The 22,735-nt window shown below is 58.3% G+C and overlaps 1 protein-coding gene across 5 annotated transcripts in view; it reads right to left on the bottom strand.

Annotated features, from left to right (window-relative positions):
• ADCY7 (adenylate cyclase 7) overlaps positions 1–15,262 on the bottom strand; it is a 42,457-nt gene extending 27,195 nt beyond the window's left edge. For 2 of the 5 annotated variants that reach the window (XR_005835587.1, XM_040633286.1), the window contains exon 1: positions 15,151–15,262. The gene's annotated coding sequence lies outside the window, so the exon portion shown is untranslated. Of the gene's footprint in view, positions 1–9,156; positions 9,186–13,310; positions 14,101–15,150 lie in introns of those variants that run through there. The other 3 variants (XM_040633283.1, XM_040633284.1, XM_040633285.1) reach the window with 3 other exon arrangements.
• Positions 15,263–22,735: the final 7,473 nt, after the last annotated feature.

Below are 22,735 nucleotides of genomic sequence, written 5' to 3'. Positions count from 1 at the left end.
GCAGGCGTGGAGAGAGGAGCGGTTGGAAGGTTCCCGGGGGCCCATGGGAACCCAGGCTCTCGGGGATCTAACTAGGCCACTTCCTGGGCAGTGGCAGGCGGGAGAGTACGCGGATAATAGACGGCCCTGGGCACGGGGACCTCGGCCCATGCAGGGACGTGGTCCCACCCCCCGGGACAGCAGGGCGGGGCTGGGGGCGGGGAGGAAAGATGCGTTGATCACTCCTGGAGAGGTGGCCTGGGAGCCCACCGGCACCTCCACAGGCCCTAGCAGCAACCCCCCCCAAAACCAGACACAAAGGCTCCCTGCCAGCGAAGGGCTCAAGGCCCCTCTGTCCAGTCACCCGTTCTTCTGCTGGTCACTGACACCGTGGGCGACTGAGAGGGCAGGGAGGCCACAGAGGAAGGCCCCAGATGAAGGAACTCCTTCGCCACGTGTCCAACAAACGACCCCGCAGCCTCGGCTTGCCCACCTTGGTGACGGGGAGCTCATCACCTCTCAGGGCAGGCTTCTCCATGAGTGGGCAGTCCTTCCAGCTGTGAGTCCCACCTCGGGTCAGGCGAAGCCCTACCTCCCTGTCCTCCCTCACCCCCACCCCACTGGCTCTGTCTGAAGTCCCAAGACGCCAACAGCAGAGATAGGCACTTAGGACCGTCGAGGCCCCTTCACCTGGAGGAAGTGGAGCCCGGGGGTCACTCACTGTCATTCACACCTCACGACCACTGTGGTGGGGAAACAGGGCAAGCAGCCCCATTTTACAGTGGAGGGGAGCCCCCAGGGTCCAGGTGGGAGGGGGACGTTATTTCTACTTCTGCTGGGACTGTCTCTCCCGCTGTCGGTCCCCCGGGTCAGGGGCCGTGTGACCCAGGTGGGCTCATCACCACTGTCCCTCTCATGTCCCAGTGACTGGTTTAGGGACGGTCGTGTGACCAAAATCCTCTCAGTGAGAACCCTCTTTGGGACTTCTGCTGACCCACAGGAAAGAGATACTGTCTTTCACTGGTGACCTACAGCTGCTGGCAGCCACTTGAAGCCACCATAAGAGACAGCCCACGGTGAATGAAGCCAACACGGGCAACTGGAAAGAGACAGAGGCTTGGGAATACCCCCTAAATGCCTGGACCCAGCTCTGCTTGAAGTTCAAGCAACTTCCAGATAATTTAATCGCACTAATATGCCTCTTTTGGCTGAAGCCAGTGTGAGTTTGTCGCTTGCAACCAAGAGTGCCAAGGTCCACGTTGCCCCAGCTTACTGCATCCAGGAAGCCCTCATTGAGGGTCCAGGGGCAGGGGACAGGTTCCAGAGTCCAGGGTCGGGGTCCAGGAGCAGGGGACAGAGTCCCACTTAGCTCAGAGGCGAGACTAGGTCCCTGCAGACAAGGCTGGTCCTGGCTAAGGCCTGCTGGAAGGGGGCTGGACCAAGGAGGGGAACCCCCCCTTGCTCATACTTCTGTCACCTCGTCCCAAACTCCACAGCCCAGGGCCACACGTCCTGCTCAGGACCTAGGGCAGCAGGAGGCTGGGGCAAGGGGACGCCCCACATCTTCTCCAGTGGCCTCCAGAGACTCCCCACTACAGGAGGAATCGGGGAGCCCAGGGGCATGTTCAGGTAGAAATAGAGGCCAAGGAGATCAGCCTCACCCCCCCAAAGCCCTGCTGGTGGGCTGTGCACTCCTGCAGCCCCATGTCCCGCTCTAGCATGGGGCCGGCGACGCCATAAACAGAATCTAGTGAGTGCCTACCGCGTGCCCAGTGCCACGGACTCTAACTTCGCACCCCTGCCCTGCAGGGGAGGAGGACTACTGCTTCCCTTTATGGATGTGGGAACACAGAGAGGTTCAGTCATTTTCCTGAGGTCACAGAGCTAGCAAAAGAGAGCCAGGTTGTGAACACAGGTCACCTCTCGTCCTGCTCGACACCCTCACGGTGCTGACATCCGCAGAGCCCATAACATCTCAAAATGCCAACCCCTCCCTGCCCTCCCCTCTCAAGACCTAGGACAGAGGGTGGGAAACAAAGTGGTCTCGTCAAGGTACCTCCCTCTGCCTTCCAGAAACAAGGTCAGACAGCCATGTCAGGATGCCTGCTCTGAGCCAGCAAGATCCAGGAGCCCCACTTCCTCCAGGAAGTCCTCAGAGCTACCTACACATACCCGGTCCTCCCTTCCCTGCAACCGAGGCAGGACTGTAGTCTCCTTGCCAAACACTGACTGGCGGGTTCTGGGTTCCGCAGCCAGAAATAGTGAGCTGGGACCTCATATTAGGAGTGCAGGACCAGGCCCTTGGGGGTACTCAGGAAATCCTTCCCCAGCAGAACTGGCTGATCCAGCAGCACCCCCGGCGCTACCACCCCCCCCCTTGGAGAGTTCTAGACCACCCCCAGCTTTCACAGACACAGACAGGACACCCACTACCTCACCCAAGTGGCTCTGGCAGGAATCCCAACCTGGCTTCCTCTGGCCCAGCTCCGCAGGGCCCGGAGCTGCACGGGGCCTGGGGCCCGGGTGGCCTCAAAAAGAGGAAGTGGGGGCTTTGGGGTATGCGGGAGGGGCAGGCAGGCCCAAGGAAAGGCCCCACCCCGGCTCCTTGGGCCCAGTCCCTGCCCCCAGGCCCGCCTGGGGCCCATGCGGCTACAGCCCAGAACCCACGTCGTCTCGGCTCCTGGGCTGGCCCCACACTCGGCCCCCTCCACGGGCTGGGCCATGAGCAGGTCGTTATTGGCTGAGGGGGTCTCCTGTTAAGGCATCTCCCTCAGGAGACCCTGAGTTTTGCGAAGGAGAGCCCGAGGCTGCTCGGCTCAGCACAGTCCTAGCCCAAATGAGCACCCAAGAAACCCCGTCCCCTCCCCCAACACCAGCCTCTCTGCTCCCCAGAGCCCAGGGCCCTTGGGCCTCTCCACACCTCTGCTCGCACAGGGCCTGACCTCCGACCCCATCTGGGGAGGCCTGCCCAGACTCCTGTCCATGGTCCCCACGTGTCAGACATCCCAGCACCTGCCGCATGGAACCGTCATGGAAGGATGTGTGTCTGTGGCCCACAGCGCAGCCCTGGCAATTGCTTGTGGAACAGATGGAAGGAAAGACAAATGGACGGACGGACAGACGGACGCCCCGATGAGCCAACCAGCTGGAATCCCGAACCAGGCAGAAAAGGCGGGGGAAAGCAAGCAGGGCAGCTCTGGAAGGAGGAGGGAGAGGCCATTAGGGCAGAAGAAGGTGACAACGTGAGGAAAGGGTCTCCCTCAGAAGAGCGGGAGGAGGTGCGGGTTCAAACCCCGGCTCTGCTCCCGGGGCTGTGAGTCCCGGGCGCTCACCCTCTGGGCCTCAGTTCTCCTCAGTAAACAGGGGGTGCGGACACCCAAGTCGCGGGACGAGTGAGGTGCAGGTCATGATGGCCAACATGTTTGTGGGACAAAACAGCTGATGAGCCCAGAAAGGAGGCTCGGTTTCCAGAGTTCAGGAAGCCCAACCACGGGGTCCCAATGGGAGAGACAGAAGCATGAAGCAGGCAGGGCCCCCCAAGAACGGTCTACTTCATCTCGCCACCTCCTGGTGACAGCCCACAAGGCCATGAGGCAGGGGCAAAGGTCAAAGTCCCCTAGTGCTGCGAGCTCCCAGCCAGCCCCACTCCCCGCCATGCTCTCCCAGGACCCCCAGGCTGACTCCAGCCAGCTCCCGGGGACCACAGGCTCCCCATCAGTCTTGGGGTCCAGCACCTATGTTCCAGTCCCAGCTCTGCCACCAACCTGCTCGATAACCCTGGGCAAGTCCTTTGCCCCATCTGGGCCTCGGATTTTCCTTCTTGCACAGGAATGGTTCTGTCAGACCTCTGAGGCCCGGCACTGGGCAGGGCTGGGCGTGGAGTGTGAGTCATAAAACGAGGATGACGAGCTGAAGGGGTAGCCTGGGTGTTGTCACCTGGCCCCAGAGGGCTAATTCTAAGGGTGGGGTAGGATAGGGATTATTCTTTGTACCTGAAATTCCTCCCACTTCTCCTCTGGATTCAGCCTTGGCCTAGCCCGTCCCTCCTTTAAAACACAAATACTCGTTTGCCCCTTACCTCCAGGGCTCAGATGCCAGGGATAGTAAACCTACTTCTCGAGCTCATGTGCCAGTTCTAATGATGGTTGGTGACGGCCCGGGGAAAATTCGTCCATTCATTCATTCAGTCATTCATCTTCAGAGAGAGCCACGCCTTCACTCCTTTAACGTTGGGCACTAGCACCTTCAACATACCAGGCACCAGGCCAGATGCCAAGAAGAAACTACGTTCCAGGCACGAGTTCCCAGAAGGCAGAGGCCTCCGTGCCTCCCTCTGCTGGGTGTCTGTACACAGGTGTCCAGGCAACAGTGCTTGTTAACTGACTAATTAACTGGCTCTTGCCTGAAATTCCACCATTAGTGATTCATTCGTTTAAGCACTCCCCTCACTACGTTCCCCCCTTTAAAATGACAACCCTTTCAGGCCCACATTCAACACATTTCTGATCTCTCTCCCCATGGTAAGGAAGGACAGAAAGGGGTAGTCTGGCCAGCCTTCAGGGACCTCACCTGGTGCTAGTCCCGCCCAGGGTGGCAGGACAGTGGTCTTCCCACTGACTTCGTGCTTTGCCCAGGGCCCCAGCCAGACAGTAGGTGCAAAGGTGAGGAGGCATGCATGGGGTTGGGAGGTAAGCGAAGAGATCCTTTCACACACCCACAGGCAGATAAAACCCAGAGTAACCCCTGAACTGGAGGGGGCAAGAAGGATATAACGACTTGGCTAGGCAGCAAAACCCAGAGGAGAGAGAGAGCACACTGGATTCGTCATTTACACCAAGATAAGAGAGCAAGAAACTGAGAAACCGTTCTTCTATGATGCTGGAGCAGCTAAGTCCTCGCTAACCTGACACAAAACCTAAAAGCCACAATGAAAAGACTGATCAACTCAACTACATCTTTAAAAATCTACTGCATCATAAAAGCTATTAAGAGCAAAATCAAAAGATAAAAAAGAAGAAATTCAGGAAATATTTGCAATTCTTATCATAAGGAGCTAATCTCCCCCATATGTAAAAAGCTCCCACAGATCAACAAGAAAAAGACCAATAACCCAATAGAAACATGGGAGAAGGGTGTGGATAGAGAGTGCACAGAGAGGCAATACAAATGGCTGTTAAACATTTAGAAAGAAGCTGACCTCACCCATAATAAGAAATACAAATTAAAACCGCTACAAAAAATCATTTTTACCTCTCTGTTAGGCAAAGATCAAAGTATTTATAGGGCATTCACAGGCGGCGGCAAAACAGGTGCTCACACTCAGCCTCGGCGGGAGTATGATTCAGCGCAACCTCTGGGGAGGGCAACTTACTCAGATGTAACAAAAACACTCATGCACGAACCCTTGATGTAGCCGATCTCCTTCAAGTCACCTCTCTCACAAACACTTCCACATGTGTACAGCGACACACGGACAAGACTGTTCCTTGCAAGGTTACTTACAACAGCAAAGGAAGGCGATGTATCCACCCATTAGGAGCTGGTGAAATAAATCACAACGGAGCCTTACTGTGGAATACCACGCGGCTGTCAACAAGGGTGCAGCAGGTGGAACTCTGCCGTCCCGGGGCAAAGTAGTGCCTGGAATGGGTGACGCCTGAGCCGGGACACGGGACAGCCAAAACTGCTTTGACGGAGCGAATGAATCTTCAGTTCGTTTCTATTGCCATAACGTAGCTGGTGCAATTAAAAAGTTCTTAATTGGGGCTCGGTCGGTTGAGCGTCCGACTCTTGATTTCGGCTCAGGTCATGATCTCAGGGTTGTGGGATCGAGCCCTGTGTCGGGCTCTGCACTCGGTGTGGAGTCTGCTTCTCCCACTCCCTCCGCTCTTCCCCCCGTGTGCGCTCTCTCCCTCTAAAATAAATAAAATCTTTTTAAAAAATTCTTAATACAAAATGTGAGATCTATCGTATGCATAGTGCCGTTCATAATACTGTACTGTATTCTCGAAATTTTTCCTACAAGGGTAGACCTTAGGTTAAGGGCTCTTAGCACACTGACCATAACAATAGAGAGAGCAGGAGGAAACTTCTGGGGCTGAGGGACCGGTTTATGGCATAGATTGTGATGACGTTTCACAGGTGAATACTTCTCTCCAGCTCGTCAAGTTGTAGACATTAAATACGCAGCATTTTGTCTGTCAATCAAACCTCAATAAAGTGCTTTTAAAAATAAGCGAGGGGCCCCTGGGTGGCTCGGTTGGTTAAGCGTCCCCTTCTTGGTTTTGGCTCAGGTCCTGACCTCAGGGTCATGGGATCAAACCCTGTGTCAGGCTCTATGCTGAGCTTAGAGCTTCTCTCTCCCTCTCCCTCTGCCCCTCCCCCCTGCGCACACACGCTCTCACACACTCTCTCTAAAAATAAATAACTCTTTTAAAAAATAAATCAACTAAAAACTTGGGGTGCCTGGCTGCCTCAGTCTGGAGAGCATGTGACTCTTGATCTTGGGGTTGTGAGTTTGAGCCCCATGTTAGGGTGGTAGAGATTACTAAAAGATATAAACTTTTTTAAAAATGAACTAAAAAATAAAGACTCTACTGGAAAAATTCAAGGGCACTAGAAGGTAACTGATAATCAAGGTGACATATATACTGACACAGAAAGACGTGCTCCTGGCGTGTGTAATGGTGTGTGTGTGTGTGTGAGAGAGAGAGAGAGAGAATATATATAAGTATGGATGTGAATATATAAAAAACAGAACTTTTTAAAACACACACACACACACACACACACACACACACACACACACACACACCTCGGGCCCATCTCGTCTCAGTTGCACAGCCCTGAGAAAGTTACTTACCCTTTCTGTGCCTCAGTTCCCTCATTTGAAAAAAGGGAGAATAACGTCCCAACCACGCGGGGCTTTGAGAGGATTCTAGGGGGTAACGCAGGTGGGGTACCGAAGCTGCACCTGGCACGGCGCACCCAAGTCGAGATGACAAGTACCAAGTTGACAGGAAGGCCAGAGAGGTCTGGGAGGGAGTAGGCAGGGAACCTGCCTCTTCCCCCCCCCCCCCCACTCGGCCCTGGGAGTGGCCTGGCCTAAAAGTGGTCACACCTAACAACTGCTCCTGGGGGCTCTGAGCAGTAAGAGGGGCTGACACCCCCATGGGGTGCCCAGCCGGGCCTCGAGGGAGAGGCCGTCCGCCCAACCTGGGCTCAGGGGGAGGTGGGGGAATCTGGGTCCAGAGGGAACTGCCCTCTGGCACCCCAAGCAGAACCAGGGCCTCACTCCAAGCCTTGCAGGCCTGTTTCCAGGAGAGAAAGCATAATGTCTGCCCTCAGGACACGTTCTGCAACCTCTGAACCCAAAGGGGAGGGCAGGGCCCGTTCAGCCTGCCCCCCAGGGTGGGGGTGGCATCACTCTCACTCTATTTCCAGCCAGAGGCAGACTCTGGAATCTTAACCCACTTGCCCAAAGCCCCCTGGCTGGGAAGCAGGAGAGCTGGAATTTAAACCCAGACCTGCCCTACTCCAAGGCTCAGCTCTTTCTTAACCCGCGGTCGGCATTTCCATCACCAGAGCCATGAAAAGCTACACACACATGGTCACACCCACCCACACTGGTTTCTGGTCACCAGCAGTGCAGAGTTTGACATTCCCCTCCTCTTTTAAAGATTTCTTGTACACATTAGCAATTAAAGGCTCTGACAAGTCCTGCAGGAAAGAAACCTGTTGCGTTAAACACAGCTAAACATCTCCCAGTCTTTTTGGTTCAGGGGGCTCTTTTTGCATTCATCTCCAATCAACTCCTTTTGGGGAATGCTGACCATGGAGTTCAGAGCTCCTCGGGCAGTGGTGGCCCAGAGAGGGCACTGTCCTCCCCTTTTCTGACCACCTGGGGAGCTGTCTCAGGCCGGGGGCCCTACTCTACCACCTCCACCTTACCCTGGGTTGGGCTGGATGGACACACAGTGGAGGACAAGCCAGTGCACCTGCTTTCAGGCAAGGGAAGCAGCCTTAAGCTTGGCCTCCAGGGTAGGAATGAGGAGAAGAGGGGAGGGAAGGCCTGGGCATGCATACAGCCCCTGCCCTCGGGCAGTTTTCAGCTGGGGAAGCCATCAGCCCTGAAGATGAGAAAGCAAGAAAAGGCTCTAAATACCAACCGGGAAAAGATCCCCCTGTTGCACTTCCTGCCTCTCTCAGGCAATGCACGGAAGTAGCCCGCCTGCCTCAATTTCCCCACCTGCCAGAAGCAAAGCAGTGCGGGGTACAGAACCCTGAGCTGAATGTCAGGAGACCCAGGCTATAGTCCGAGCTCAGCCTCTCATCTTCTCCCACTCAGATAAGCAGAGAAGCTGGCCAGAGAGAGGTCAGCGGGAAAACGAGATGGGAAGACACCCCTACCCAGATCACAGCAGGCCAGGGGCGCCTGGGTGACTCAGCCGTTAAGCGTCTGCCTTCGGCTCAGGGCGTGATCCCCGTGTTCCGGGATCGAGCCCCGCATCAGGCTCCTCCACTGGGAGCCTGCTTCTTCCTCTCCCACTCCCCCTGCTTGTGCTCCCTCTCTCCCTGTCTGTCAAATAAATAAATAAAATCTTAAAACAAAACAAAGCAAAACAGCAGGCCATGCCACGGCCGCCCCCGGCCATCCATGGAGCCCAGCACAACATCACTGTCTGCTCCGGGCCCCCAAAGCCACTGCCTAGTGCACAGACCACCCCCAGACCAGCCACCAGAGTGCCCAGCCCTAATCCAAGGTGCTGAGACCCCACTTTCTCAAGGCTTCCCGAGAACCTGAGTGAGGCCAAGGGGGCACGAGATGGGCAGGGGGACTGCCTGGTGAAGCCCAGCCCAGAGCCTGGAAGAGCCCTTCTGCCAGGGAAGCAGTCAGTTCCCGCTGACCTCCCCGCCGCCCACCAAACCACCGCCTGGCCTCTGAAGCTGCACCCACACTGGGGCTCAGGAGGCCCTCCCCATAGCTAAGCCCCTGTTCCTGGCCACTTCCTCCTCCCTTCCACAAACTCTTTTCAGAACCAGGCTCCGGCAGGGCGCAGGAAGCCACGGTGATGGAGCCCCATGTACCCCCAAACACAAGCCTCCCCGTGGGGTAGCCAGCCACGGCTTCTCACACCTGTCCGGGACCCCAAGAACACGGAGCCCAGTCCTGCTCACCCCCTGGCCAAAAAACTCCTCCGGGGCTTCCAGAGGCTTCTTTGTAAGTGCATGATTGGACTTATTTCGGTTCCCCAAACAAGCCCCACCCTTTTGTCTCCAGGCGCTGGCCGCCTAAAAGCACCGCCTACCTCCCCACCCCCGAAACCCCTTCTGCCTAGCAAACTCCTGCCCAACCCTTCAGAGTCGGGCTCAGCTGCCACCTCCCCCAGGAGGGCCGCCCAGTTCCCTCCTAATCTGGATTCGGTGCCTGCCTCTGCTTCCGCAGCGCCTGCACTGCCCCTCGAGACACAGGGCACCAGGCCTGTCCCTGCCTGGCTATGTGACACACTCAGCACAAGGCTGATGTCCGGCTACACGCTGCCCAGCTTCCAAACTCCAACCGTTGGCTGCCACAGAAGGGACACTTAAAACCCAAACTCCACGGACTGAGACAAATACAGTGGGTACCGAACGGGCATTCAGGGGCTGGGCCCAACCCTGGTGACCCTGCTTCTGTTCACGGGACCTCAGGCAGGTCACCTGCCCCTCGGCCTTGGTTTCTCACCTGAGCAGTGGGGATAAAAATGTCCCTGGCCCCCTGGCCTATTCTGGCAGTGAAGTGACCTCATGGCCATAAAACTTCCCCCTAAATCCTGAAGCTTCACACACTTTAGGGGGCCAATCTTGTTGTGTTATTTCAACCACAGGAGAGCAGACTCCCCCTTGGGGCCCGTGCACCTCCATCCTACCCATGCCCCCTGGGCCCCTGCCCACGCCCCAGACCGCGTGACACGCAGAGGCCACAGTGAGCAAGGTCCCCTGGAGAGCTCGTGCTGGCGGGGGAAAGGAGACCCATGCAATGAGTGAGCCCCACGAGGTAGAGAACCACGCGGGTGGGCAAGGGAGCGCCTCAGGCTGCGAGTCGGGCAGGCAGGAAAGCCTCGCGGTGGAGAGCAGAGCCGCAGGGACCAAACCTCAGAGGAGCTGTGTGACCGTGGGCACGTGAATTAACCTCTCTGGGCCTGTTACCTCACTCAAAGACGCTCCGTGGCTTCAGAGGCTAGGACACGGGGAGTCCCATCACGTGGGGTCACCCCAGCCAGAGAAACCTTGATATCAGCAGGTACTGGGGGTTACGAAGTCCCAGGGGTCTCAGCCTGATGTCCTGACAGCCCCCCCAAGGGCAGCCCTTCCCTCGCTCCCCTGCCCAAAAGCAGGGGATATCGAAGTGCTGGCCCCTGCCCCAGGCACTGCCTGACACTAGGCACCCCCCTCCCCAGGGGGCCTTGGCATGGGCAGCGGGGCTCCGGGGAGTCTGGGGTTTCAAAAAAGGCCGCTTCCCCATTAGCCCGAGTCCCCCATTAAAGCAGCACCTCCAGCTGACTTCAAAGGGCTCCCCACCAGATGGGCCCGAGGGAGACAGGTGTGGGAGGGAGCAGGGACGGGCAGAGCCACATGGGCGGGGAGACGTGGAGTGGAGTCAGCCTGCCTGCTGCAGAGATGGGGAGACTGAGGCTAGGAGGAGGGGGCACGTGGCCCCTCATCCATGTCCATGCCCACCACTTAGCGAGACCAGGGGAGATGTGCCTCCCCCACAGCTCTGGGCAGGAAAACGCGCACTGTCCCAAAACTGTGGGGCCCGTGGGGCTCAGTCTCCCCACCTGTGCGGGAAGGGGCTGTGCCCCGAGCGCCCGGGACCTCTCCCTGCTCAGCCGGCCAGTGACACCAGGAACCATCGACCCGAGTCAGCTGTGGGGTCAGAGGTGGGGACACTGAGCTACCTCCCGAGGGCAGGAAAGGCCCCTGGAGGGGATGACAAGGGTTTGGATCCTGGAAGACAGAGGTCCCCACAAGCGTATTCTGGGTCCAGAGGGGTGAGGGGTGGCATGGCCTACTATGCACACAGCCAAGCCTGCTGTGCTGCGAGCCCCAGGGGGGCACGAGCTCCCCCCTCGGTCTTGAGCGCTCCCACCCCCCTCACCTCCAGCCGGGCACAGGAGGAAGTGGGAGGAGGTGAGCCTTAGGGGCCACATATGTCTGCGAATCGGGGTTCCCGCAACGACGATCTCAATTTGTTTCTTTTCCCTTGAGACAGTCACAGGTAATTCCCTCCAATGGTCAAGGTGGGGAGGGGTACAGACAGGGGCATAGCGGGGAAGATGGAGAGAGGAGGGTGTCCCTGGTGTCCCCTGGCACCAGCACCGAGAAGGGGATCGGCACAGAGCTGAGGGGGGCAGCGGGGAAAGCTGCCAAGTCACTGACTCCGGAGCAGACCACTCAAGTCCCCTCTTCTCCCAAGCTTGAGGACCCCTGGAGGGGGAGCCCTCAAATGGGTGACCCGAGCCAGGACGGGTGTGAGGTAGGGAAGCAGTAAGCAGAGGGGCTACTTGAGCAAAGGGCAGGAGTGAGGCAGGCAGGGTGCTGACCGAGTCGGGGGGCTAGCCGGAGTGCACAGTGGGTCCCCAGAGGTAGGACCGCACTGGGAGGGGAGGCCGGGACCAGAGGACCCCAGAAGCCAGAAGAAGGGGTTCGAACATGACACTAGACAGGAGAACTGGTCCAGCACGTGTCAGAGGAACCCGGGAAGCCCGCCGGCCCCTTCTCCAGGGCCGCAGGGCCGCCCTCCCACCCCACGTGGACAGCAGGATCAGCTCAGCTTTCTCCTCCCTGCACAGCACTTGGCTGGTACTTGGACGGTGCCCGAGAAAGAGACCCGTCGATGGGACCAGCCGGTGTCAGGAGAAGGGACAATCCAGTGTCGTGGGAGAAAGGCCACGAAAGAGGAACTGAGCCCACTTCTGACCCAAGGCTCACCCCCACCCCACCCCAACATCTGGAGGGCTTGTGGGGGGGAATCGGGAAAGGAAGGTGCTCCAGCCCAGGTTAGCACCCAGGATCGGGCAACACCCCAGGCCTGACGTGGCTGTGAGATCCGGGGACAGCGGCAGCTAGAGCCAGATGCCCATGGCCATCAGGTGGGCACCCTGTCACCCTCCCTGGGGGCTGGGGGTGGGAGGAGCCCTAGTGGGTGGGTGGAGAGTCTGCAAGCTGGGGGAGGGGGGCAGAGCTGGAGGGCCACCTGGGCAGGGGAGTGGACTGGAGGGCCCCGGCCACCACGGGGGAGACTCCAGACCTCGGGGCACTGGTCTCAGACACCTAGGAAGAGTTTTCCAGGCATATGTGGCTTTCCTGGCCACCTGCCTGGGCACGGCCACTTCACAGACGTGAGCCAGCCATGAGCTCAAGGGCTGCAGGCTGCCAGGGAGGCCCCTCACCCAGCCCTGCCCATCCTGACCTCCCTGGTTCCCTCCCCGGGCCATGTCCTCCCTGCCACCCGAAGCAGGACAGACCACGATAACACCTCCCCTCGAGTCATGGCTCTGCAGTGCCAGATACAACGTGTCACCCTGTTTAAGCCTATAACCACCTGATACGTGGGGGACCATGAGCCACCCATTTTACAGATGCCAGACGGGCTCAAATAACCTGGCTCACGTCCCATGAAGCAGGCCGAGTGGGGCCCGGGGGCAGGGGGCTGGACCCGATGACCTCCAGAAGACCCCTGCCTCTCTGGCTGTGCAGATATGATGGTCTCATTCACGGAGCCGAACTACCCCCCAGCTCGCAGCAATGCAGTCTGTTCAAACACACTGGACGCCCGACAGGCCCACCACCTGCTGCCCTCCATCGCTGAGACCGGACCCGTGAAAGGCTAGAACCAGCCACTCTGACCCGGGCGTCCAGCGTGACCCACTCTGTGGCTCCCTCAGCGGCCCCAGAACAGTCCGAGCTGGAGGAAGCCCTGCCGCTGCCTGGGCGCTGGAAGATGGAAAGTTGCCATCAGCTCGGTGTGAACGTGCCCCATGCCCTCTTTCTCCAGGACACGAGAAAGGTGAGGGACGCTAGGGATGGGCCACCGGTCACCTCGCAACGAGCACCAGGAGGAAGGATGGCAAGTCAGGGAAAATCCAGAGGGTCGGATCACCCATGGCCCAGCAGAAGCAGGACTCCAGCACATGTCCCAGGAGGCACGGCCCAGCTGCGGGACAGCCCTGCCCCAGCCTCCCCTGCAGCGCGTGCAGACAAGGGTCAGGCCCGGCCCACGGGGTGGGGGTCCCCCTCAGGGGAGCCAGATTCCTCCCTCCCCAAGGTGAGGGTCACCCCCTACTCACCCTTCAAAGCCACCCGGAGCCCTGGCTCAGCTTTGCTCCACCCAGCCTCTCCAAAGAGGAGGCCCCACGTCCTGACCCCACTCGAGGCCTCAGACTTGGTGACCCTCCATGACAGGAAGTGTGTGCTCCTGGACCACCCTGGGGGCGGACTCGCTGTAGGACCCAGGAGGAGAAAGTGCCCTGCTGGGCCCCTGTCTTCTCGGCAGACGGGGTAGGAGAGGATGGGGGGTATCTACCGCACAGGGTGGGGGTGAGGGGAGCAGGAAATGGGTTAAACCATGAGTTACAAACTGTAAAGGGGGGACATGTCCCCACAACATGAAGTCTGACCTTTATCTCCTCTCGAAAAAGCACCTTTGGCCTGTTTAGAGGCCCTCCTCCTGCCCCATCCCACCACTCACTGCCTAGTCCCTCCCTGCACCGACCCCCATTCCTGCAGGACTCACAGGAAGTCTCCCTCTCTCGAGACCCCGAGACCTGCTCCGACAAAGGGGCCCTTCGAGACCACCCCTCTCCCCACCCCCAGAACCGGCTGCCGGTAAACCAGCCACTGCTTTGCACTCAAACTCTACAAGACACTCTTCCCCCACAAAGTTCACACCTTCCCTTCTGAGGGCCCAGAATCCGGAACAATCTGAGAGCCACCCTTCCTCTGCACCCACACCTCACATCAGAAGCCACAGGAAAACCCCAGAAGGCCCCCATCTGGAGGTGGGGAGACCCGCCGCTCGGTTAGAAACAGACCCTCCCAGAACAGACCCTCCCCGACTCGGCCCCCCCCGCAGACGCTGCATTTCCGGCAAAGCTGGTCCCTCCACACTTCCGCTTAGGTCCGCTCACTTCTCGTTTCAGTATCTTTAGCCCCGTCCCAGGCAAGGGGACATCATGAACTCCCAGACGCGAGGTCCTGGTTACAGGTTCGTCTGTTTCTCAGATACATTAAAATAAATACCTAGCAAATTTTACACATGCTTATCCCACGTAGGCTAAACACCCCCCACCCCGGAACACCCGTCTGAGAAAGGCTGGCCTAGTCCCTCTCGTGTGGGCCATCCTGGAGTTGCCCACCTGCACGTCTGTGGCCCACGGCCACGCAGCCATCCAAGCAGAGCCAGCCCAGACTCCGGCCACCGGCCAGACCTCGGGGGCCAGGGGCCCTGCGGCACCGACCCCAGCCCAGCCCTCTGCCGCTCCCCTCCCCCAAGGGCTGGCTAGAGAGGAAGCGCCCAGGGCCAGCTGTCCTGAGCCCGGGTGGTGACACAGAAACGAGGCACCTGCTTTGCTGTGTGCCTGGGTCTGGAAGAGCCCACAGAATGTTCCAGAAGGACCTACTCCCACAGGTCCATGTCGGTCCCCGGGGCCCTCGGGGTGGGAGGGGCTGGAGGGAAAGGAAGCCGATTCCATTTTCCTGAGGCATCTTGGTTCTGTCTCTTGGGCATGGGTCACTTTCAGAGTTTGTATTTCGGCTTATTTTTCTTTTTAATGTAACAAACTAAGTTCGACTGCCCTTCCCTCGCTCATTGTTACCGTCATTCAGACGCGTGTACTTGTAAGTGTAAAATGACAACCTTGCCAAGAAAAGTGGACATCTGAGAGTCCAGGGCCGACGGGATTCCAGGTGGAAGGAGCCCAGTGAGCACCCCGCCACAGAACTAACAGCACCCCCTCGTCGGGCTGGGCAAAGCCTGGGACCAGCTGTCCAGGCCCTCAGTCCAGGAGCTGCCCCGCCTTCCGCAGCCCAGACCCTGTCCACCCCCGGCCGGTGGGGGAGGCCCAGCCCGCGCTCCCCTCAGGCCCAGGCCGCCAGGACACAGGGCGCCCCATCCCCACGGCCCTTTACCTGGCTCTCGTCCAGGCCCCCGGGGTCTGAGCCCGCGTGGAGGTGGCCCGGCCCACGCCCGCCCCTCCACGGCCGGCGTCTGGGCGCACACATGGGAAGCCTCCGCCGCCGGCTACCTACCGAGAGCGAGTCACATCTGGGACCCACAACTTCCTGCTCCCCGGCAGCCGCCGCACAAAAGCTAAGGCCGAGCCCTGAGCTCGGCGCCTCCGGGGGTGTGGGAGGGGGGCCTCTCCCAGCTGCAGCGGGGCCCTCAACAGAAGTGGGGAGAGGCATCAGGCCAGGCTCCTGGCTCCAATGACTTCATGGAAATTGGAAGCTTGAAGCTGGAACGCTTTTCAAAAAGTGAAAATAAAACAAGCACCAAAACCTCCGCTAGAAGCCCCGAGAAGACGGTTGGAGGCCAGGAGTAAATGCATCTTTGATGAGCATTAAAGGCGAGAGCGGCCCGGCACCGAGCCTCATCCTGGCTCCCCCGCTCACAGGCAGGCCCTGAGCCTCGGTTTCCCCACCCACGTCGTGATCAGCTCTGGAAGGTCAAAGGCCTCCGGCCTCTTCGGCTGCCTCTCCATTTCACAGCGGCCCCGAAGCCAAGGCCCATGCCTTGAGTTGCTATTCTGAGCAGCTCGAGCCCCCAGAGAACCCCAGCGTCCCTGGGCCCCGGAGGCCAGGAAGCAAGCCCCTTCGGCTTGGCCAACTCTCGACTGCCCCATTGGGATCATGTGGTGCTCAGTGTGGGGCAGCAGGCTAGGAAGGGCCGGGAAGCAGAGAGCTGAAGCGTCCTAGGATGGAAGGAAAGGCCCTCCTGGTCCTCAGGGAGCCTGTTCAACAAGTGACCTGGGGCCTGGAGTCACTTCCTACCTTTTATCCTGACAGCAACACCTACTGTTTGGTAAGAAAGTAGAGAACAGAGCCCAGTTTTCCCAGCTGACACTCCTGCCTCCCCCAGGCCTCCGTCTCAGCTCCGTCCTCAGAGGAGGCCGTGGCCAGGCTCTTCCCTCCTGACCTGCTGCACCCCCAGCCCTGGCCACTGGGCACCTGACCCCCCAGCCGTCACACAGAGTTCAAGGTCCCGGCAGGCAGGGCCTGTGCGCACAGGCTGAGAGCCTTACGATCAGCATCTGGACACCAGCTATATGCTGGCATCGAGCACAGCCTCACACAACTGCCCATCAGCCCCACGAGGAAGGTCCTGCTATGCTGCCCCTTCTGCAAAACAGGAAGCTGCGGCTCAGAGAGGCCACACTTGCCTAAGCACACACAGCTAAGAAAAGGCAGAGCCCGGATTCAAACTCCAAAATCCCACTATACTCTCCTCCCCATGGCCAGGACCCCTCTCTGGTGCTGGGGACACAAACGGGACTTGGACACAGCCCCCCAATGACCAAGCTCCCAGGCTAAGGTTGTGCCCACCAAGGCCTGCCCAAAGGTCTGGGAGAATCACCCATGGACACGAGCTACGTGGACCAGAGCTCCAGGCAGGGAGACCTCACCCACCCAGGAGTCACAGGCTAGAAAGTGGTAAGGCCACGAAACAGTGGGCAAGAAGGAATAAAACCACCACAGAAACAAGACAGAGCTGTCAGGCGGTCAAAGGACAAATAGCGCCAAGCCCTGAGCCAACAGATGTCAAGCCCTTCCCCTCGGGAAGAAACCCCACAGCACCCGATGCCTTTGGGACTCCAGGCAGGTCTCCGGGACAGGGGGTGAGCAGGAAAACGCCATCTGTACTACAGTCACCTCATCTTTTCCTTCCCCTAAAGTCAGGGGGTTCCCCACACGCCAGAGGAGCCCTGAGAGAGGTCTGAGCAATCAGGCTGCTGATTTGCCAGCCCAGCCCCTCGTCCCATGGACGAGGAAGGAACAGGCTTACAAGCACTAGAGTCAGAGCCCCACGGAGCAACCCTGGCCAAGCTTGATCCTGGCAGCCCAGGAGCCCTGTCTGTAAAGCCACCCGGCTCCTTGGAAGCCTGGAAGGCTTAGGTGAGAAACGTGTGTAAGGCACAGAGAATGTGCTCAGTTAAAGCCAGAAGGCAAGGGAGGCCAGACAGAGTGGGTTCTGTTTCAAACCCCAGATCCTGGCTCTACCACGTGACTACTCAGGTCAAAGGCCTTCCATGGGGGCGCCTGGGTGGCTCAGTCGTTAAGCGTCTGCCTTCGGCTCAGGTCGTGATCCCAGGGTCCTGGGATCGAGCCCCGCATCGGGCTCCCTGCTCTGCTGGGAACCTGCTTCTTCCTCTCCCATTCCCCGTGCTTGTGTTTCCTCTCTCGCTGGCTGTCTCCCTCTCTGACAAATAAATAAAATCTAAAAAAAAAAAAAAAAAAAAAAGGGCTTTCCATGGCTTTACTATGCCTCCTGAGTCAAGTCCTGACCCCTACACCTCATGTTGTCATCCTCCCCGACTAGGAATCAGAGGCCCTCATTCTATCCTATAACTCATGACCAGTTGCATGACCTCAACCAGTCCCTTGCCCTCTCGAAACCCAGTCTCCTGCCTGTTAAATGAAGGACTGAGCCTAAGTGCGTCCATATGTCCCCACCCGGGGAAAGAAAGGGATCCCAGCACATCCCTGAGCCCACATTCCATGCCTCACTCTTCCATACCTTGACTCAGAGCCTTCTCCACCAGGAATGGTCAAAACGCTGTGCATCCTGCCAAAACAAGTATAATGCCACCTCTTCCAGGAAGCCTTCCCCAGCGTCCCATCACTACCGCCTCTGGGCTGCAGAGCGCCACAGGTCTCTCCACAGAGGGTTTACAGGGCTCTACTCCTTCTGCAGCAAACATGTCCACTCTGGTAACGGCTCCCTCTTCCTGTGGGGAACCAGACCGCTGTCCACTGAGGAATGGGCATGGGACCCAAAGTGGTCCAGTGAGATCCAGTTGGAAAAAGGTGCTCTCATTTCAACAGCCAGCTAGGCTGGGACCTAGAAGCTACCAGCACCATCTCTGCCACTGCGTAGTCAGCCTCCAAATGACCTCCAACAACCCTCGGGGTTCATGTCCCTCCTACACTCTCTTTGTGACCCACAAAATACGGCAGAAATCACAACGTGTGACTCTGAGGTCATGAAAGACAGTGTGGCTTCCCCCTCGCCCCCTCTTGGAGCACTGGCTCTGGGGGGAGCTGGCCACCCTGTCGTGAGGACACTGAGGCAGTTCCGTGGCAGGGAGCTGAGGGCCCTCCCTCAGGCCGCACCACACTGCCAGCCCTGCGACGGAGCCTCCTTGGACGCAAGCCCTCGGCCCCGGTCCCAAGCCGATGGACTCCCTCTCGCCGCCGCGGCCCTGACCTGCTCAGGAGTGACCCAAGGTCACCCCTCCTCTTCGGGAGACCCACCTCTCCCGGGCACCAGGCACTCAAGAGGCCCGCAGCGACCTTCCCGCCTAACGGATCTGCACTCAGATTCCCCCCCGAGCGCACAGAGCGGACACACGGCACCCACTCTGCGCCACCTGCGGCCTGCGTGCCCCCTCTCCCGCGCCCGCCTGGGGGTCCAGACAGGCCAGCTGAGCACTGGCCCCTCGCTGGCCCCACTCTTCCAGGCTCGTGGCCAGGAGGGCCGCAGTGAGAGCCCCACGGAGGGGGCCTCGTGAGGCAGCCACGGCCTCGGGGCCCCGTCACTCACCTTCTCTCCAGACTGAGTTTTCACACTTGGGGGGGGGGGTGCATTCCAAGGCATCAACTCACCTCCGGCCCCTGCTTTCATCTCTTCCTGGCTGTGGGCTCAGGGCCGGGCCGGGATCCCTTCCTTTCCCAGACTGGGAACATATGGGCGCGCTCTGGCTCACGCCTTCACGGGCAGAAAACCGGCTTTCCAGAGGAGAGGGGCTGGCTGGGGTCATGCGACCGGTTACAAGTGACAGGATGGAACGAGGGCCTCCTAACTCCTACTCGGGGGTGGTCCTGAGGGGCGGCTTGGGGTGAGCCTCAAAGCCACTCCAAATAAACACGTGCTAAGGAAACAGCATCTCGGCTGTTAACCCCGCTGCTCTCAGCCCTCCCCTCCTCTGCGGGAATCCGCCCTGCCCTGCATCCTGGGGGGGTACGGCCCACCGGAGGGCAGGGGGCTGGCTCCCGTGACCCTGCCGGCCCCGGCCTCTGCCAGGCCTGGGAGACGGGGCTTGGGACCAGGACGGGGGCAGCCAGGGTCACAGGGTGTTGGGTAACAGCGGAGAATCCTAAAAGAACAGATGTGAAAGCGGCTGCCCTGCCAACCAAAAGTCCTCATTTCCTTTGAAAAACTTGGCAGCCGGGCCGCGCCGGCAGCCGCCTGTCCTTCCCCACACCCAGCTGCGGTGTGGCCCGCCGAGGGGTGGGGGGGAAGGCCACGCGACGCCCCGCAGATCCTAGGGAGGGGGTCACCACCGTGAGTGATGCCACACCATGAAAACGGCAGCCACGGACCAGTGTGTGGAGTGCCAGCTCGGCTTCATTTAACAACAGCACAGACGTGTATTTTTTTTGTACCCAAGAAAATCGAGGGGCTCCTGGGTGGCTCGATCGGTGAAGCGTCCGCCTTCAGCTCAGGCCAGGATCCCAGAGTCCTGGGATCGAGCCCCGCATCAGCGGAAAGCCTGCTTCTCCCTCTGCTGCTCCCCCTGCTTGTGCGCTCTCCGCCCCCCAATAAAATTTTTTTAAAAAATCTAGAAGGATGTACTCAAATCTTAGGAGTTACCACTAAGTTGGTAGAACTTCATGGTTTTATGTCCATACCTATCTTCATATTTACGACTATTTTCCAATTTTCTCTAAAAAAAAAAAAAATTAACTACCCGTGTTATTAAGAGATACCAGGTAAAACTACCATGAAGGAAAAACAAGAATCAGAAAAAACAATGTCCTGAGACGAAGTTCTCCCCCAGTGCCAAACTCAGCATCCCTTGTAACCAGGTGAAAATGGAGAGGTTTAGGGGCGCCTGGGTGGCTCAGTCGTTAAGCGTCTGCCTTCGGCTCAGGGCGTGATCCCGGTGTTCTGGGATCGAGCCCCGCATCGGGCTTCTCCGCTGGGAGCCTGCTTCTTCCTCTCCCACTCCCCCTGCTTGTGTTCCCTCTCTCTCTGGCTGTCTGTCAAATAAAATCTTTTTTAAAAAAAAGAAAGAAAATGGAAAGGTTTATAATTAAAAATGCTACAACATTCAAGCCACTGAACATCTGTGGCCGCAGGCATCACACAAGAGATGAGAGCAGACAACGCCAACTTCCCAGAAGCCGGCAAGCCCGGCTCTGTCTCCAGCTGCTGTCGTGTGATCGAAACGGAGTGATATCAAGCCTCCAGATTCCCCTCCCGACTCACCGGAGGTTCACAATAGGAGGAATGTGTTGCACGTGATAGGGGGCTCTACTGTCGGAAAGCGATCTGGCTTCAGAAAACCCCCAAAATGGGGCTCCTGGGTGGCTCACTGAGTTAAGCATCTGCCTTCGGCTCAGGTCATGATCTTGGGGTCCTGGTATCAAGTCCCGTGTCAGGCTCCCTACTCAGCGGGGAGCCTGCTTCTCCCTCTGCCATTTCCCCACTTGTGCTCTCTGGTTCTTTCTTTCAAATAAATAACATTAAAAAAAAAAAAAAAACTTGGCACCAGGGACAGAGTGGATGACTATCAATCCTACAGAGGAAAGACGACTTGGGAACGATGTCGTGCAATCTCATTATATAGACCTTATTTGGACCCACATTTTTAAAAACTAAAATAGATGTATATATTTGATATATATGGAACGATTGGAAATTTGAACTCTGAATGGATAGCTACAATGGTAGAGAATATTGCTAGGTTTCAGGTGTGGTAATAATCGGGGGGGGGGGTGTCACATCGCTTCTCTGAGCCTCAGCTTCCCCATCTGTTGAGGAGACCCTATCTTGCAGTAATATATACTACAATTTGTCCAGACAAAGCGATAGGTCTGGAGGGGAAAGTGTGGGGGAGGAGGGAGGACTCCAGGGTGGCCAAGAGCTGGAAACGGTGGCCGCTAAGGGATGGGTATGCAGTGGCGGTCACGTCTGTCTTCCCTGTATCCCTGTAATCCTTCCCTAGTGAAGCTGAGACCTGGTCCCTGGAAGAACTCTGGCGTCTTGTCCGAGTCTCAGCAGTGAAGGGGTCGTGGGAAGCCCCTTCCCACCGATGGGAAATGTGCTGTCCTGGGAGGGAGATCCACGCACCCGAGGTCCCAGAGCTAGAACTTATCGACAAAACCAAATTCAATCCTGCTCCCGGCCCCACCCCCAGACCACAAGGGATGAGCTCCCGACCGGAACCTCAGGCCCCTGTGCAGAGGGGTGGGGTGGGGGGGTGGGCAGGGTCCCAGGCTCCACTGTCACCCCCTTACCGGGCAGACACACTCCTCCTCCTTGGCTTCAGCCTCCACCCGCCACCCCCACAGGAGCTTAAAGGCTTCCAGGACTAGCCAGGGCACAAGAATGAACCCCCTCCCTGCAAAGCCCTGGTGGGAGCCCCTCCCCGCCTCACCTGCTGACCACAAAGCAGTTTCCCGGGAGGGAGCAGAGCGCCCTCTGTGCCCCCAGACGCTGCCTACCGCAAACCTGCGTCTGCCGGGCAGGGGGTGCACCCCTCCTCATTTACGCTACACAAAGAATCCCCAGCGTGTGCAAACCCTTTGCTGCCGGCTCCCTTGGAGGAACGCTCTAACCACAAAAATATCAGGAACAACCTACGTGTCCAACAATAGGGGACGGAGAAACCCCCCAGGTCTGCTGGCGCACCGGAGGCCAGGAGGCCGGGCCAGCCTGATGTGCCTGAGATCCCCGAGGACTGCAGTCACAAAGCGTGGGGGCACGCTGGGCTGGCGGAACTTTCCTTAGAGGACAAGAAAGACATTTGTCGTGTGCAATTTGTTTTCCTGTCCTTAAACAAAACAAAACAAAAGCCCTCTGGAAGAATATATACCCGTATATTAATGAGTTCCTTCCAAGAGTACAGATTCTGGTCTTTTTCCTCACTTTACTGCTTGAGTTTTCTTATTTTTCAATAATGTGAATTTTTTCTGTAATTAACATAAAAAATTCAAGCCATGTAAAAGGAAGATATGAGCTGACTTTGTCCTTCTCCTGGGAAAGTAAAAAGAGCCTTGGCCAAGGAGACAGAAGGGGGAACTGAGGCTCAGAGAAGCGATGTGAACTTCAGAGGTCCCACAGCCATGCTGCTTCTGTCTCCTTGGCCAAGTGCACTCCTCCCACCCATCCCCATGGGGGCCGTTCCCTCCTCTGTGAGATTGGGACTGTAAGGCACACTTACAAAGCCATGGAAACGGTGCCCACCCAGCCTTGCCCTCCCCACCGCCCACCCCCAGACAGCCAGGCCCATTTCCTGCCTTTGCTCCTTCATCCGCCTCTCGGGTACCTCCTGACCCTGCATCCAGGCTGGTGGGGACCCAGGGGCGTCGGAGGCCACACACTGGGATGAACAGTCCTCATGGCCCCACGCAGAAGTCCACCCTGCTTGAGGCTGACATGCCAGACCCTTCTGCCCGCCCTCCAGGAAGGTGGTAAAACCCCACCTGCCAGAGGAAGACCCAGAGGCTCAGAGGGGATAACTGACTACCTACCCGCACACACCAACCCAGA

The sequence above is a fragment of the Ursus maritimus genome, unplaced genomic scaffold (assembly GCF_017311325.1).
Source record: "Ursus maritimus isolate PB19 unplaced genomic scaffold, ASM1731132v1 scaffold_19, whole genome shotgun sequence".
NCBI classification, from domain to species: domain Eukaryota; kingdom Metazoa; phylum Chordata; class Mammalia; order Carnivora; family Ursidae; genus Ursus; species Ursus maritimus.
This window is presented reverse-complemented; position numbering and strand designations above follow the sequence as displayed.